Source organism: Hyla sarda, chromosome 6 (assembly GCF_029499605.1).
Source record: "Hyla sarda isolate aHylSar1 chromosome 6, aHylSar1.hap1, whole genome shotgun sequence".
NCBI lineage: Eukaryota > Metazoa > Chordata > Amphibia > Anura > Hylidae > Hyla > Hyla sarda.
The window spans coordinates 212,997,274-213,003,202 of NC_079194.1; the positions used below are offsets into that span (position 1 = coordinate 212,997,274).

Below are 5,929 nucleotides of genomic sequence, written 5' to 3' on the forward strand. Positions count from 1 at the left end.
TTACACAACCTTTTCAGGTAGTGTTCCCTGGTATCAGCTTAGCTCCTGTTAAGGAATATAAAAAGCTGAATGGGAGTTATGCCAAGCCAGACTACTCCCCAAAAGGGAAGTTTCGACCCATCTGCAGACAGCTGTTTCGGGGTTTTTGCCCCTCGTCTGCCCCTGCTCTGTACTGACGAGGGGCAAATACCCCGAAATAGCTGTCTGCAGATGGGTCGAAACTTCCCTTTTGGGGAGTAGTCTGGCTTCTCGGCCTTTTGGCTAAGATCAAGTGTAGTATCTGTTCTTATCAGTTTTCATGCCGGTGGCAAACTACGCCGGTATGGGGCTGGTGGGGATGGGTGCTGCATGGAGGGTGCAGGTGTACCGGGGCTTTCCGGGGCTGGTTCTGAGGAATCAGCTCGACGGCTGCCCCGATGTGACCTGTTCCCTCCGGGTCTCGCCATGAGGCTGAGAGGGTCTAGAGCCGAGGTACTTTGTGCCTCGGAGAGTGGTGACCCCGAGGTGCCGAAACTCACTGGGAATACTGGCTCACTGAGTTGAAGCACGGGCACCATAATCGCTTCACCTTGTGGCACTCACCTCTTGATTCCCGGCCTTCTGGCTAGGATCAGAGAAATTTTTAAAGATCCGGCCGGATGTCCGGGCAGTATATCTGCACACATTCACTTATTTATTTCTTTTTGTCTCACTGTGTCACTTTTTCTGTGTTGTGTGTTCACAGGATTTGTCAGGATGCGGTAGCCCTTTTGGGTGTCCCTCCTGGCGGTCTAGGGGAGGTGTGTGTGGCCATTAGGTTCCGCACCTCCCTGCAAACACCCCGGGTACTCCTGCTTTGGCAGGGTACCTACCGTTATCGGCTCTGCGGGCAGATACCTTGGCTAATGCCAAGGGGGATGCCGGGAGCATTTGTGGTCCCCTAGTAGCTTTGGCGAAAAGGGACATCGAACCAGGAACCTCGCAGGTACCTTTTGGTCCGGAGGCGAAGGGTAAGGTTTGTTGGGGGGCCTCTCTCCTATCGGAGAAGGGCTTGCGATAGACCACATCCTTTGAGCATGTTTTTTTTAGTGTAACACGTTTGCACTTTTTCTTGCACTTTGGGTGATTCGAGAGCACGTTCCTCGGCTTTAGATAAAAAAAAGAAAAAGAAAAGTTGCTGTCAGGAACCGGACTAGCGGCTGGTGAGGACACTGGAGGTGGATCCTCTGTGCCAGAGAGGCAATGACGCGGGTCGTACTGGGGAATCGGTTCTAAGCAGTTACTGGTGTTCACCAGAGCCCACCGCAAAGCAGGATGGACTTTCTGCGGTGGAAACTACCAGGTCGTGTTCCCCAGTAGCGACTCGACCTCTCTGGCAGCTGAGACTTGCGCGGTACACAAGGACTAGATAAAGGCGAGGTCAGACGTAGCAGAAGGTCAGGGCAGGCAGCGAGGTTCGTAGTCAGGGGCAACAGATGAAGGTCTGGATACACAGGCTGGGGAACACACTATAACGCTTTTTCAGGGCACAAGGCAACAAGATCCGGCAAGGATGGGAAGGGGAAGTGTGTATTTATGTGTAGGGAGGTGATTGAACTGATTGGGCCAGGCACCAATTAGCGGTGCGCTGGCCCTTTGAATCTTAGAACGTCGGCGCGCGCGCGCCCTAGGGAGCAGGGCCGCGCGCGCCGGGACGAGACAGCCACAGGAGGAGGAGGGTGAGTAGAACGGGGAGTGATCCGCGAGTGGGTCTGACCCACCACACGGATCGCGTCCCCGCCGGCAGGAACACAGCATCGCTCGCGGTCAGAGACAGAGACCGGAGCGCTGCTGTTAGCATGACGCTGCGAGCGCTGCGGGGAAGCCGCAGGACCCGGAGCGCTCGGCGTTACAGTACTCCCCCCTCTTAGGTCTCCCCCTCTTTTTGGAGCCCAGGAACCCATGAATGAGCTCCTTGTCGAGGATATTGTCCTCGGGCTCCCAAAACCTCTCTTCGGGGCCACAATTCTCCCAGTCGACAAGAATTTTTTTTTTACCTCTGACAACCTTGGAGATGAGAATTTCTTTTACCAAGAAGACATGAGAGGAGCCAGAGACAGGAGCAGGAAAGGTGACCTTGGGGGAAAAGCTGTTAAGAATGAGAGGTTTGAGAAGGGAAACATGAAAGGAGTTAGGAATACGAAGAGAAGGAGGAAGATGGAGCTTGTAGGAGACAGAGTTGATTTGACTTTTGACTCTAAATGGCCCGAGGTAATGTGGACCCAGCTTGTAGCTCGGGACACGAAACCGACTATATTTTGCAGAGAGCCACACTTTGTCACCAGGGGCAAAGACAGGAGGAGTTCTTCTCTTCTTATCCGCATGTCTCTTCATTCGAGAAGAGGCCAGTGAGAGCGACTTTTGAGTCTCTTTCCAAATCGAGGAAAATTCCCGGGTCAATTCATCTACGGCAGGAACTCCAGATGAAGTGGGAATGGGGAGGGGGGAAGCGGGTGATGGCCATACACCACAAAAAATGGAGACTTGGCGGAAGACTCAGAGTCTTTGAAATTGTACGAGAATTCAGCCCAGGGTAACAGGTCGACCCAATCGTCTTGGCGGGAGTAGACAAAATGTCGCAGGTAGTCACCAAGGATCTGGTTCACTCTCTCCACTTGTCCATTGGACTGCGGGTGGTAGGCGGAGGAAAAATTCAATTTAATCTTCAATTGGGTGCAGAGTGCTCTCCAGAATTTTTAGATGAATTGAACGCCTCTATCAGAGAAGATATGCGTAGGCAGTCCGTGGAGACGAAAAATGTGCAAAAAGCATTGCTTTGCCAACTGTGGCGCAGAAGGGAGACCAGGAAGTGGGACAAAATGAGCCATCTTGGAGAATCGATCAACGACCACCCAAATGACAGTGTTGCCATGGGATACAGGAAGGTCAGCGACGAAGTCCATCTCTATATGTGACCAAGGCTGTTCGGGCTCCAGCAGGGGAATGAGAAGACCCGCAGGCCTCTGGCGAGGAGTTTTGTCACGTGCACAGACAGTACAGGACCGTACGAACTCAGTCACATCTTTTTTCAAAGACAGGCCACCAATAGTGTCTGGCAATCAACTGAATGGATTTTTTGATTCCAGAGTGACCCGCCAAGTGAGAGGAATGACCCCATTTGAGAGTCCGGAGGCAAAGAAGTGAAGGGACAAAAGTTTTTCCTGGAGGAACAGGCACCAGAGAAGCAGGAGCAGCAGAGATCAGACACTCGGGAGGGATGATGTGTTGAGGAGAGGTTTCAGCTTCTGTGGCATTGGTGGAATGTGATAGGGCATCCGCCCTGACATTCTTGTCTGCAGGAAGAAAATGGATTTGGAAATTGAAGCGGGAAAAGAACAACGACCACCTGGCCTGGCGATGATTAAAGTGCTGGGCGGACTGTAGGTAGGACAGTTTTTTGTGGTCAGTGTAGATGGTGATAGGGTGAAGGGATCCTTCCAGGAGATGTCTCCGCTCCTCCAGAGCCAACTTAATGGCCAACAATTCACGGTCACCAATAGCGTAGTTCCTTTCAGGAGGAGAAAACGTTTTAGAAAAAAAAAACGTAAGTGACATTTTTTTCTTTAGAGGTTTTTTGAAGAAGAAACGCCCCGGCTCCTACCGAAGAAGCGTCTACCTCAAGGAAGAATGGTTTCAGAGGATCGGGCCTAGTCAAGACGGGGGTGGAGGCGAAGGCGGCCTTAAGGCGAGTTAAAGCTTCTTCCGCTTGGGGAGGCCAGGATCTCGGATTCGCATCTTTCTTTGTCAGAGCCACAATGGGAGCCACGATAGTGGAGAAGTGGGGGATGAACTGACAGTAGTAATTAGCGAATCCGAGGAAGTGCTGGATAGCGCGAAGTCCCGAGGGGCGTGGCCAATCCAAGACCGCGGAGAGCTTGTCGGGGTCCATTTGAAGACCTTGTCCTGAGACCAGATATCCCAGGAAAGGAAGACAGCTACATTCAAAGAGGCATTTTTCAATTTTGGCATAGAGATGGTTAACACGGAGGCGCTGGAGCACTTGACAAACATGGAGGCGGTGTTCCTCTAGGTTGGAGGAGAAGATTAGTATGTCATCAAGATGGCTACGCAGGTATACAATAAGTCCCAGAAGATTTCATTGACAAAGTCTTGGAAGACTGCAGGGGCATTGCAAAGACCAAATGGCATGACGAGGTATTCGAAGTGACCATCTCTGGTGTTAAAAGCGGTTTTCCACTCATCTTCTTCACGAATTCTGATGAGGTTATATGCGCCCCTGAGGTCAAGCTTAGTAAAAATCTTAGCTCCGCGCAGACGGTCAAAGAGTTCCGAGATGAGAGGCAGAGGGTAGCGGTTCTTTACAGTGATTTTATTGAGGCCGCGGTAGTCAATGCAAGGGCGTAGTGACCCGTCCTTTTTGGCAACAAAGAAGAATCCTGCTCCGGCAGGAGAAGAAGACTTCCTGATGAAACCTTTCTTGAGATTCTCCTGAACGTACTCCGTTATGGCCTTAGTTTCTGGAGCGGAGAGGGGGTAAATCCTGCCACGGGGCGGTGTGGTACCAGGGAGCAATTCAATAGGACAATCGTAGGGCCTATGTGGTGGTAAGGCCTCTGCCTGTTTCTTGCAAAAGACGTCAGAAAAGTCCTGATAGCAATGGAGAAGCGATGGAGAATTGACTAGTAGGTACTGACTTAAGGCAGGATGTGTGGCAGGAAGAGCCTCAGGATTTAATGTCCCCAGTGGTCTAGTCGAGGGTAGGAGAGTGACGCTGGAGCCAGGTTAAGCCTAGAAGGATATCAGAGGTGCAGTTTGGCAGAACAAAAAATTCAATAGCATCTTGATGGAGAACCCCCACGGTCATGTGCACGGGTTCTGTGCGGTAGCGCACGGTGCAATTCAGTTTTTCTCCGTTAACCGAAGAAATGAAGAAGGGTTTAACGAGATGGATAACAGGGATGTTAAACCGGTTGATGAAGGAGGCTTTAATGAAGTTTCCTGCTGAACCAGAGTCCAAGAAAGCCTCCGCAGAGAAGGAGGCTTTAGCGGCTGGAGAAATCCACACTGGAATAGTCAGGCGTGGAGAGGAAGAATTTACACCCAGTGACGCCTCTCCCACGTTCACTAGGTGCGAGCGTTTCCCTGACGCTGAGGACGAAGGGGACAGTCCTTTAGGAAATGTTCAGAGCTCGCACAGTATAAGCATAAGTTCTCGCTCCTCCGGCGAGTCCTCTCTTGCTGAATCAGGCGAGACCGGTCCACTTGCATGGCCTCCTCAGTGGGAGGCACATTAACAGGCTGCAGAGGATGCTGGAAGAGAGGAGCCAGGCGTGGGTATCGCCTGGTGAGAACAAGATCTTTCTCCTGGCGGAGCTCCTGACGTCTTTCAATGTAGTGCATATCAATGCGGGTAGCCAACTGGATAAGTTCAGTCAGAGTGAAGGGTATCTCTCGTGCGGCCAGACAATCCTTAATGTGGCTGGATAAACCTTTTTTAAAGGGCGCGCAGAGAGCCTCATTGTTCCAGGCCAACTCAGAGGCCAAAGTACGGAATTGTATGGCATATTCGCCCACTGTAGGAGATGGTTGAGGCTGTGGAGGCAGAAGCTGTTGAATCATGGCGGTCAACTGCGACAGCTGTTGTCCTTGTTGGGCAATCAGCTGGGACTGCTGGGCAACCACAGAGGTGAGGTCAGCGAGGCTTGGCAGCGGTACCTCAGCGGGATCCATGGCCGGATCTACTGTCAGGATCTGGACTAGCGGCTGTGAGGACACTGGAGGTGGATCCTCTGTGCAAGAGGCGATGACGCGGGTCGTACTGGGGAAACGGTTCTAAGCAGTTACTGGCGTTCACCAGAGCCCGCCGCAAAGCGGGATGGATTTGCTGCGGCGGTAACTACCAGGCCGTGTTCCTCATTAGCGACTCGACCTCTCTGGCAGCTGAGACTGG

General features: G+C 52.0%; 1 non-coding gene across 1 annotated transcript; it reads left to right on the forward strand.

The window, feature by feature from the left end:
• The first annotated feature begins 241 nt into the window (after positions 1-241).
• On the forward strand, positions 242-428 carry LOC130277930 (U2 spliceosomal RNA). Its single transcript, XR_008845640.1, has one exon. It is a non-coding gene; the product is annotated as a U2 spliceosomal RNA (small nuclear RNA).
• Positions 429-5,929: the final 5,501 nt, after the last annotated feature.